Genomic DNA, 11,196 nt, shown 5'->3' on the forward strand with positions numbered 1-11,196 from the left:
TTTTTGGGACCATAAGGCGCACTGGATTATAAGGCACATTAAGCGAAACAAAGCAGTCAGATAAGTCAAACTTTACTCAACTCATTCTTCTTGCTTCCTCCACTTCTGTACCATTGATTCATTAATGCTGAATTCTCTTGCAGCTGCTCTATCCCCATGTTGTTGCAGTATATTAATGACTAACCTCGTATTGTGGATGGATTATCTCAGTTGTTCTCCTGACTGAAGTTTGGTCTGTTTACAGCATCCTGCCATGCGATTGCATTTGTCCCTAACCACCAGAAACCCTAGCGTTAACTTTTATTGAGTGGAAAAAAGTTAGCATTCATCCTCCAGCTTCACTGTGTTTATGTTATGCTAACATAGCTGTGTTGCTAGCGACATAGCGCATCATTATATACCAGCTGTCCAACTTCAGTAACCCTACAAACGTCACTGCTGTTTAGTTTTCTGTTTTCATTTATGTTTGAAGTGATAGCAGAGCTGTACGTTTTAATTTTTTCAGAAATCTCTCAGTCAGAACATGCTATATCATGTTTAGGCGGAAACTAGCGAGCTAACTTCCTGCTAACTTCTAACTCTGTTAAATTTAATAAATTCTGTTTTCATGGATGCCTGGATGTTAAACTTAATTGTTACACCTGGTAAACACTGATTATTTTATTAAAGATGAAAGTTTTTAACTCTCAGTGATGCTGCAGTGTTCGTTTGACTTTGGAACCTGAAGCGGACGGCGTTTTGGACCCAGATTACTCCAGGAGGCTCCTGACTACGGTAGCCGTAATGCTCTGACAATCCATCAAGCAGTGCTGCTTCATAGCTTACCAAAGTCATACTAAAACATTTTTTGACAGATTGTGGTTGTGGTTGTGCTTACAGGTCAGTAAGTACAACCAGAATTTATACAAAAGGCGCACTGTCGATTTTTGAGAAAATTAAAGGATTTTAAGTGCCCCTTGTAGTCCGAAAAATACGGTAATATCTTAATAAAAGGTGTCATTTTCCCATATATAGCTATATATACAGATTTCCTTTCTAACTTAAGTTTAATTCATTTGTCAAAAAGAGAGATAACACACAGCTGAGTGTATCACTCAGCTGTGTGTTATCTCTCCGTGTTTATTCAAGCTTGTTTTCCAAAGTGAATTCTTTTTGGCCAGAAGACAAACTGAGCTGTGACGGTTTAAATAACACATCGGGTTAGTCGATTCGCATGAGGTGAGAGCACCGAGTGGCCACGGGTGGATTTAAACTCCCAGCTTGAATTATTGCTTCAGTGCACCCCTGGGTCCGAAGGTTGAATATAAAACGCAGTGCATAATAAATACTCCATTTACCTCCGAAATTTGACTTCATGTTGCTGAAATACAAACACCTTGGTGACCGTGTTTTCTGTGGGTAATGATGCATACTGGCAGTTTTACTCTGGATGCTGATAGCACACTGTCCCCTCAGTGGAGTTATAAATAATGTCTGAACCTTTTGTTACAGGTAATGAGTTTTCTACAGACTCAGATATGCCTCTGTAAAATGACTTCATTGTGTTTTGTTGTTTAATTGAAGCGACTGGCAGCTTTCTTTCAGGTTTTCCTTTGTATTCACCTGATTATTGAGCAAGAGAGCTTAGGTATGATTCATGCACAATAATGTTCAATGCAAAGATGTTCCAAAATCACGCCAGGCCTCTGATATCTCACATTTGTAACCCCCCTCCCAAAAAAAGAAAAGATGAAAAAGATGGGCACATCCAGTGTTCCACAGGATGGGTGCTGGATCAAAAAGACATCTAGCAGAATTTGAAAACAGATTGATCCTCACACCAAACAACTGCAGGGTGAGGAGTTTATTTGCTGAGCCGCAGAGGAAGAGCAAACCGTCAGTCGATGACTGACTCAAGTTTCACAAGAGCATCATTTTAAAACAACTCTTAAGCCAGATTCACTTCCTAATCTCTTTCTTTCTGCCTTCCGGTGAAGGCACCAATGACACTGGCCCACCATAAATCTGCTCACAACAAAGTTTTGCATCAGCAAAGTCATCACTTCTGAAAAGAGATATTACTGCTGCACTCCAAGGAGCTCCTGCAGCTTCATCTGTACAGCCGGTGTTTTGTCACCGTTTGACTTTGGGGTGAACTTTCCCTTTAAGTTACTAAAAATGCACCGAATGCCTGCAGCTGCTCTGAGAGATGATATGAGAGGGACACCAAAATTACACCACGACCCACAATTTGTATTCACTCTCCCTTCAAGTGTTGATTTTTAGCAATGACATGATGCACCATAAAATTACCAAATAGAGAAAATTCGACTTTTCCTCGTGAGAATTACCATGTTTCCAGATTTTTGTTAATGTGGCAGAGTGCATCCCTGTCATTCGAGTGGATGATGCCAGCATTTTTATTTGCATACATTATGAACATGATAATTATAGTAGCAGTGTTTAGAATACATGTATGTGTACATGTCGCAAATGGAAGAACAGAGCTTTTCCAGCTCTGTTAACTGTTAACAGCATCAGTTCAGTTCTTTTTGAATATTTGTACTTTGATTTCAAGATCATTTCCTATCATGAAAGAATATTTACCACCTGTTTCAGTCGACACAGTCTCTTGGGTTGGGCTCTGTACACCGCTCAAAAAAAGCTAAAGGAACACTTTGAAAACATATCAGTCTCAATGAGAAAATAAAATGTGCCATATCTATACTGATATGGACTGGGTAATGTGCTGGGAATGAAAGGATGCCAAGTTGTTTGATGGAAGTGAAAATTATCAACCTACACAGGGCTGAATTCAAAAACACCCCAGAAATCACAGTTAAAGACGCTTCAGCAAGCTGGTCCATTTACTGAATTTAATTGCAGCAACTCAAAATGTTACTTAGTAGTTTGTATGACCTCCAAGTTCTTGGATGCATGCCTGACAACATGATGTCATTAGGGCACCCTCCTAATGAGATGACGGATGGTGTCGTGAGGGATCCTGGACAGGTTCAACCTGGCAGTGTCGGATGGCCTGAAAAGTAATGCCATACAGGTGGTCCAAGCATGGGGGCCAGTCAGTGGTATCATTTCCTTCATCCTCAAGGAACTGCATCCATACTCTCGCCACATGAGGCCATGCCATGTCGTGCATCCTGAACGAGCTGGACTACCTGTGCAACATTACCTTTGCCAGTAGTGACACTCAGATCATGGGTAGATAGTGCTAAATAACAGGTGATTATCAAAATACATTGATCAGATCATGCAGCCCAATTGCTGAAATGGTTTCGAACCACAGGCTGTTTACAAAAGACACTGTGATGTTAGTTATCAGCTAACAAGCTTGTTTACCAAGCATAAACTCTATGAGTGCATCAACACGATTCCTGCTAATTAGTGCTAAGCAACAGACTAATTAAATCTGAGAATTTTAGTCACGAAAACTGGAACAGAGTCAAGGACATGGTTTATAACACACACCAAGCCACATTATGGTTTATTTGGCAGACGGTCGCATTAAAAATGCTTCGAAATGAACCCCACTGGAACTGAACGACCGTGAGTGAGGTGAAGTGTTCTGATCTGTTTAAAACCACCCATGACAAACACAATAATGATCTCATGGCTAAAGCATCGGTCCAACATACTCACGATACAATATTTTCTCTTTTGTGAACTGTCTGGCAGTTGATGTTTAACCGTGACACTGTAATGACAGACCAGACAAATGAGACCTACATTTCACTAAATCTCAATTATTCTTAAATTAACGGCTGGTAGAGCGTGCTTTGTTCATTTGGTTGGTAATTCTGCACCCATTTCACTCTCTGAGCTTAAGGAAAACAAGAAAAAGTTTTTTTTTTCTTAAAGTTAAAATGTTAAAAGTTAAAAAGTTTAGGCCAATTTAGGCCAAATTAAGTGAAAATCGACCCACAAGAGCAAAGTGGCTCCATCTAGCAATTTGTAGTTCTTTGTACAAGCTCATTAATTCTCATTGCAACTTTCATTTGCATTATTATATTTGGTCCATATTTGAAACAAAAAAGGCTTTTTTTTAACCAGCTGTGCCGTCGATCGTTAACTTCTGATTAAATTTATCTGGAGAGAGAAGGAAATGTGTGTTGGACTGTCTTGATTTCTCCATTAAGCAGCAGTCAGCTATATTGGGCACTAACAAGCAGCTTTGAACAGAACTGAGCCCTTTGTTTACGCCGCCCTGATTCAGAGTAGGGGTGCAAATGACAAAAGGATAAACAATCTCAAATTGCATACCGAGCCTGGAGAAATCTGATTAATGGTCTCTTAACAAGCGTTGCAAGGAGACTCCAACTCTCCAGTCACCCAGAAACTCCGTGCAAATGAGGGAGTCAAGAGTAAGAGTGACCTTTACAAACGTTCTTGTTCATAATGGTTCGCGCTGACGCCTAAATTTCATCCCTACACTTTGGCTGAATATTAACCAACTCATCAGCTTAAACCAGGAGGGCAAAGAGTCAGTGAAAAATGTCTGAATGCAAGCACTTGCATCCATTTCAGCACTACAGCTTTTATTGATTGGAGTGTCTCATTTTTATGTCTTTTTATATATGTTAGTGTTATTCTCCAGGATTTTAGTGCTATAAAACACTCAACACTCAGACCTTGAAGGACAGCGTCTGAAAGGCAAAGAAATTGGAGCTCAGGTTCTTTTGATCCAGTCTCTCAACTCTTTATCTGCTAACCCTGCCCTCTGGTGGTGTAAATTGAACTCTACTCTCCACAGAGATTGCTTTGCTTCCCCTGTGAACGCATAATGTTGCAAGAAGCTCGTGTTTCATGTAATTCCCATAAGAGAGCAACGTATAAATCAAAGATTAGACTATAGAAGAGAGCAACATTAACTTCACAGTGCAGCGGCAAGCTACAGATGAAGAGAATTACCCCCTTTCAGAAAAATGACCTGGGCTTAACATTATATTTTTAGTAAATTGAGGTAGTAATGTTCAGTTACGACTGCCAAAGCTACTGATTTAACAATATTATTATGGTTGCAGAGGCTAAAGTGTGTTTTCCAGTATTTTACCTGCAAAGTTTACAGATATGAGAAAAGATGAATATCAGAAAAACGTTCGGTACAGCACAACTGTTATTTACTGAGGGAGCTTTTACAGCAGACCATTATAGGCTTTGTAAGACCAGAACACAGGCCTATTGTGCTTGCTTCCCTACTTGACTGTATACAAAAGATGGACGTAGCAGCTATGATGTTGCCACTCATTAAATTTGAGGATCCCAGTTTTGCATCGTGTCCATCACAGTGTTGCTGTTGTGGATCACTGTTAGGTTTTGTATTGTTGATTGTCATTTATGCTTAGAAATATTTAACCATAGATGCTTAGAGGTGTATAATCAATTGTGTAGTGATAAGTTGTGTGATCTTTAACAGGCTACAGAGGCTTGGTGTGCATTCCACACCTACATCCTGGGAGCATGAGAGAGGTCATACCTTCTCTTATTGTTTTATGGTAGGATTAACGTAGCTACGTCTGTTCTAGTCTAAGTGCTTTTCTGTTTAGATGAACTGCTGGACTTCCTCACCGGGGGGGGGGGTCTAGTCTACCCTCTTCCTGACCAAGGATGTTTGACCCTTTGATCAGCAACACACACACACACACACACACACACACACACACACACACACACACACACACACACACACACACGGTACTCTATGTAGACGTCGTATGTTAATGAACCTATGCATATTCATGTAACCTCAATAAAAGGACAGTGTTACGGGAGGACGGACGAGAGCTACTGGGGTCAAGCGAAGGAACGGCGTTTGTCTGGTTCTCTCCCGTGCACGAGTACCATGAAGAAGTTTGCCTACTTGCATCTTGCTTGCAGTGTAATTATATTGTCTTAACGTTCCAGCGAATAGGTTTATGCTACAAACCTATCAATCACATTTGGACAAAACGTTATCTCCAGTAAGTTGTCTCTTGCTAGCTTGGTTATCAAGCTGCAACCACAGACTGTGTATGGTACAGACACAGATACCTTTTAGTTACGTACAATTAAATTGCTAGATTTTCTCTCATCGACTTAAATAAAGACTGGATAGCCTTTTAGTGCAACTACGAATAAGGCCAGCTGAGTCAGCACCTACCTGTAACTCAGAAAGGCCACGCCTCTAATAATGCAGACCTAAAGCTTTAACAGAGTTAAAAGTAGAGATGCACCAACTGTGATTTTCTTGACTGATTCCTGATTTGATTCTTTCTAATAACTATATAATCATAATTAAATACATTTTATTAAATTGCACTAAATTTTAAAAATCTTCTGTCACTGAAATAACTGACTAAAGTGCTCTGCTCTGAAATAATTAGCAGATATTGACTTGCTCCGCCTTTACTGGACATACTGTACTTTACCCACTGAACTAAAGCAGGTGCCACAGCTTTATTAAAGAAAACAAATATCTGTTCTGTTATTTTCTGGTATTTGGTTTATAACTTCCCCAAATAAGAAGACACCAACTCTTTTTTTCCTTTTTCTTGTTTTGTAACTGCTTTGATGCATTGCTAATACCGAGGCTGCTAGCATGTTTCTGGCTCCGAGCCTTTGTTAGATTCTTTATGTCTGTGTTCAGTTAGGTGAGAGTGACTTGAGTCTGCTAAGACTTCTTGCTGTTCAGTTCATTCACAAAAATATTCACAACTAGCAAACTTTATGTCTTTGCTGACTGGCCTGTTTCCATGTCGACCACGCTGTCCATGCCCAGTTGATTGCTATATCTCTAGTTAAAAATGGGTGACTTATAAATGTGGTGTACTGGGTTTTTTTTTTATTTATCATAACAAATTACTGGTAAATATCCTCATTTTTGCCACAGAATGAAACACCAGAATTAAATGTCGAGAGGCATGGTGGTTTATGATTTCTTTATTTTGTTTTTCGTGCAGCTGTCTCTCCGGATCTGATTATAATTACAATACCCGAGCTCTGTTTTTGTTACATTTTTATCGTCACTTGCTTCCTGTGTGGTTGTGAGCCCTCAGTCATCTGATATTTTATTATTATTTATCTATTTTGCACAGGTAAGAAAATAATGTCTCCTGTAGCATTTACTAAATATGCATTTGATTGGCAACTTTGATTGGCAACTTTAAGGCAGCAGAACAAGCTGAAAACATGACGGTGAAATTTATGACCTCATGCAGCTGCCTATTCATCCAGCAGACGTGGAGCTAAATCATTATGCATCTGGAGTTGTGTTTTTGGCAACTCTACTGCCTACCCGATATTCACTCACATTTGACCTCTGTTTTGCACGTCAGTAACTCCTGAGAAAAACAGTTTATCTCATTTCCTGCAAAACGGTTTCTTGCATGGTCTAGTTGTAGTGCACGACTCTTATCTGAGCTTTTCTGCTGAAAACAGCTGCTGCCTGCTGTTTTGTGAGCAAAGTTTCAGGACAGGAAACTAAAATAATGAGCTAAAAATGAAAAGACGAGTGGTACTAAGGAGGACGGCAATGATTTTCTGTTAGTTTTTCCCCAGAAATTTTCTTTCCTACAGGTGTGCAAATACATGCCAGATTTCTTTTGCTTAGAGCCAACCAGCTTCATTTGCTTCTTTGCTGTGCTCGTGAATGAGAGCAGAGTGGGAACACTTGGCATCAAAACTGACATGGTGCTTTAGACCTTCTGGCTCTATGCCTGGCAGTGTTTTGGAGTTTCAGGTTATGACTATTGATAATAGATGAAACACACTTTGGAGGGAGGTTTCGCCACATTACACCATATCATAGTAGTCATTCATTTGGCTCCTGTGCAGACATTTGGCTTTCCCTCTTAATTTTGTGGGAATTTATCAGAATAAGTAACAGGATGTGAATTTAAAACATTAATCACTCCTTGTTTACTGACTTTCATTCCCATTAAGGACCTCATGACAAGCACTGAGCTTCACAAACAGATGATGGATAATAACCGCCTCTTAATGTCTTTCTTGACTGTGTAGCTTTTCTCTGCCTCCTCCCACTCCATAAACAGCAGTAAACATACTGTTTTCTCAGCATTGCTAAGTGGTTGATTTATAGTCATCCGCCTTAGACTAAAATTACATGTTATTTCATCCAATTACACGTTTTTTATGTATCACATCTCTGTTGCTGGACAGTCTGTGCCTCCTCCTTGTTTGCACGGATTAGTTTCCGTGTTGTGGTTGATACTGCATGAATCATATTTGCCATTTTTTCATATAAATTGCATTCATCGACACGGGATGTGATGCCTTGCCTTCTTGAATTAAAAAATAAAGTGTTCATCCTTTCCTCTAAACACAAGTCTGGCATTTTTTTTCTTTTTCTTATTGTCTGAAAATCCCTGGATGACACCAAAGCCCACACAAACTGTGCTCTGTTGAGCATTTACGACAGCAGGATGGCGCATGAGGACTCAAAATAAACACAGTGGCGTTGTTTGTTTGTGAAGACAGAACATCACCCAGTGTAATAAAAAGACTCATTTATGCACTTTAAATAGTTTATGCACAACAAAATAAGAATAAGCTTTTGTCAGCACTGACGCATGTTGGGCTTATGCACTATGCGTTGTTCCTGCTGGTAGACTGTCCGGAGCTGGGTAAGCACGCTGTTGCTGTTTCTGATTATATTACTGACAGGAGGAAATCAATGGAGCCAAATGTTCTCCAATACTTATGAGCTTCTATCTGTCCAGGTTTTGAATGCAAGTTTGAATTTCTGCAAAAATAGGTGCAAATGAGGAAAAGAGGCGCATGGAAAGCTGCACAGGATGTAAGTGGTCCTGAAACACTGTGCCGGTCTCAGAGTTGGTTCTGATGGAAAAGTGACATGAATGCAGGTGGTGGGTACTTAAAGGGGAAAGAATCCTAAACCTAACCCTATGTTTTCCAATCACACTTTTTGTCAGTTAGAATTATTTTGTTTTTCTTTGTCCTTTGAATTAGGGTCAGGCTGAGCACCGATGATGAACACGCTGTAGATTTTACCATCGCACAGCTCCAAGCAGCTCTGTGATCTTAACAAAGACTAAATATACACTCACTGGCCACTTCTCGATAGCGCAAACATCCATTCTGCACTTCACACGGTAGCAGCTAAATGCATGTAGGCATGCAGAGAAGATCAAGTAGATCTGCTGAAGTTGAAAAAGAAACAAAATTGTGATTTAAGTGACTTTGTGGCATGGTTGGCGCCCGCTGGTCTGAGTATTTCAGAATCTGCTGATCTATTGCAATTTTCCCACACAAGCATCTCTAGGATTTACAGAGAATGGTGTGAAAAGAGAGAGAAAATATCCAATCATACTCTTTTGATGGCCAGTTCCAGTTTACATGGCCAACATATGACTGAGGAGTACACTGACAAAAGGTTAGTGTTTGTATTGTGTCTGTCCAATGGATGTTGGTTTATGGAAAAGGGTACAGAAATATTTCTGCAGCACTAAAGGAGCACGGTGACCTCCATCATGTGTAAATTGAAGTTGTTTGGAACCACCAGAACTCTTTTAGAGCTGGCCAACTGGCAAATCTGAGCAAACGGCATAGAAGGGAGGTGACTATGATCACTCTGACAGAGCTTCATAATTTCTCTGTGGAGAGAAGGACAACCATTTCTGCAGCACTCGACCAATTAGGCCTGTATGACAGAGTGGACAGATGGAAGCCACTCCTCAGTAAGAGGCACATGACAGCCGGCTTGGAGTTTGCCAAGAGGCACCAGGAGGGTTCTCAGACCATCCAAAAGATTGAACTCTTTGGCCTGAATGTCGAGCATCATGTTTGGGGAAAACCAGGCAGTGCCCATCGTTTGGTCGAAATCATTGTTACAGTGAAGCATGGTGGTCACAGTATCATGCTGTGGGGATGTTTTTCGGCAGCAGGAAATGAAAGATGAATGCACATAAACATCCTTGATAATAACCTGCTCCAGGCTTAACCTCAGACTGGGGATCACTACCTTGAATGGCTCAGTTAGAGCCCAGACTTGAATAAAACTGAACATTTTTAGAGAGATCTGGAAATGGCTGTGAATGCATGCACCCCATCCGACCTGATGGAGCTTGAAAGTTTCTGCAAAGAGGAACAAACTGCCCCAAAATAGGTGTTGCCAATTCTCTAGGACCATACGCAAAGAGACACAAAAAGGCTTTAACATCTGGGAAAGGTCCTTCAACAAAGTAGTGATCAGAGGCTATGAATGTGGTGGATGTTATATTTTGTTTTTTTATTTTAACATCTAGTCCTTTTAGAATCAGAATCAGAATCAGAAAGGGTTTTATTGCCAAATGTTGAGCGGGTTTACAACATTAGGAAATTGCTGCGGTGCTTCAGTGCAAACATACTGTTATAAATACTGTTATAAATTAAGCTTAAATAGACATGAAAATAAAAATGAGAATAAGAATTAAAAGTGCTAAGTAGATAGATAGATATATACATGATATATACATGAGTGCAGGTGGTGATCAGTGCCAAACATGGAATGATGCAGTGACACAGCGTAGGGTCATGTGTTAGTGGTGGGAACAGTCATACGGTTATTGTTCATGTGTTCAACAGCAGAGGGGAAGAAACTGTTCTTATGGCGAGAGGTTCTGGTGCAAATGGACCGGAGCCTCCTGCCTGAGGGGAGCAGGTCAAACAGACTGTGTCCAGGGTGAGAAGGGTCAGCTGAGATCCGAGCTGCACGCCCCAGTGTCCTGGAGGTGTACAGGTCCTGCAGAGATGGGAGTCTGCAGCCAATCACCTTCTCAGCAGAGCGCACAACACGCTGCAGTCTCTGTTTGTCCCTGATAGTGGCTCCAGCGTACCACACGGTGATGGAGGAGGTGAGGATGGACTCGATGATTGCAGTGTAGAATTGCATCATCGTCCGTGTTGGCAGGTTGAATTTCTTCAGCTGCCTCAGGAAGTACATCCTCTGCTGGGCTTTCTTAATGACGGAGGTGATGGTGGGCTCCCACTTCAGGTCCTAGGTGATGGTAGTACCCAGGAAGCGGAATGAGTCCACAGAGGTGATGGGGGTGGTTTTAACTGCATTAACTGAATTTGCAAGATTTACTTTATCATTATGGGATATTGTGTGTAGATTTCTGAAGTGAAAATGAATTGAATCCATTTTGGAATAAGGCTATAACATGACAAAATGTGGAAGCAAGAAGCACTGAATACTTTCTGTAT

This window comes from Rhamphochromis sp. 'chilingali' (assembly GCF_963969265.1).
Source record: "Rhamphochromis sp. 'chilingali' genome assembly, chromosome: 19".
In the NCBI taxonomy this organism is placed as follows: Eukaryota; Metazoa; Chordata; class Actinopteri; order Cichliformes; family Cichlidae; genus Rhamphochromis; species Rhamphochromis sp. 'chilingali'.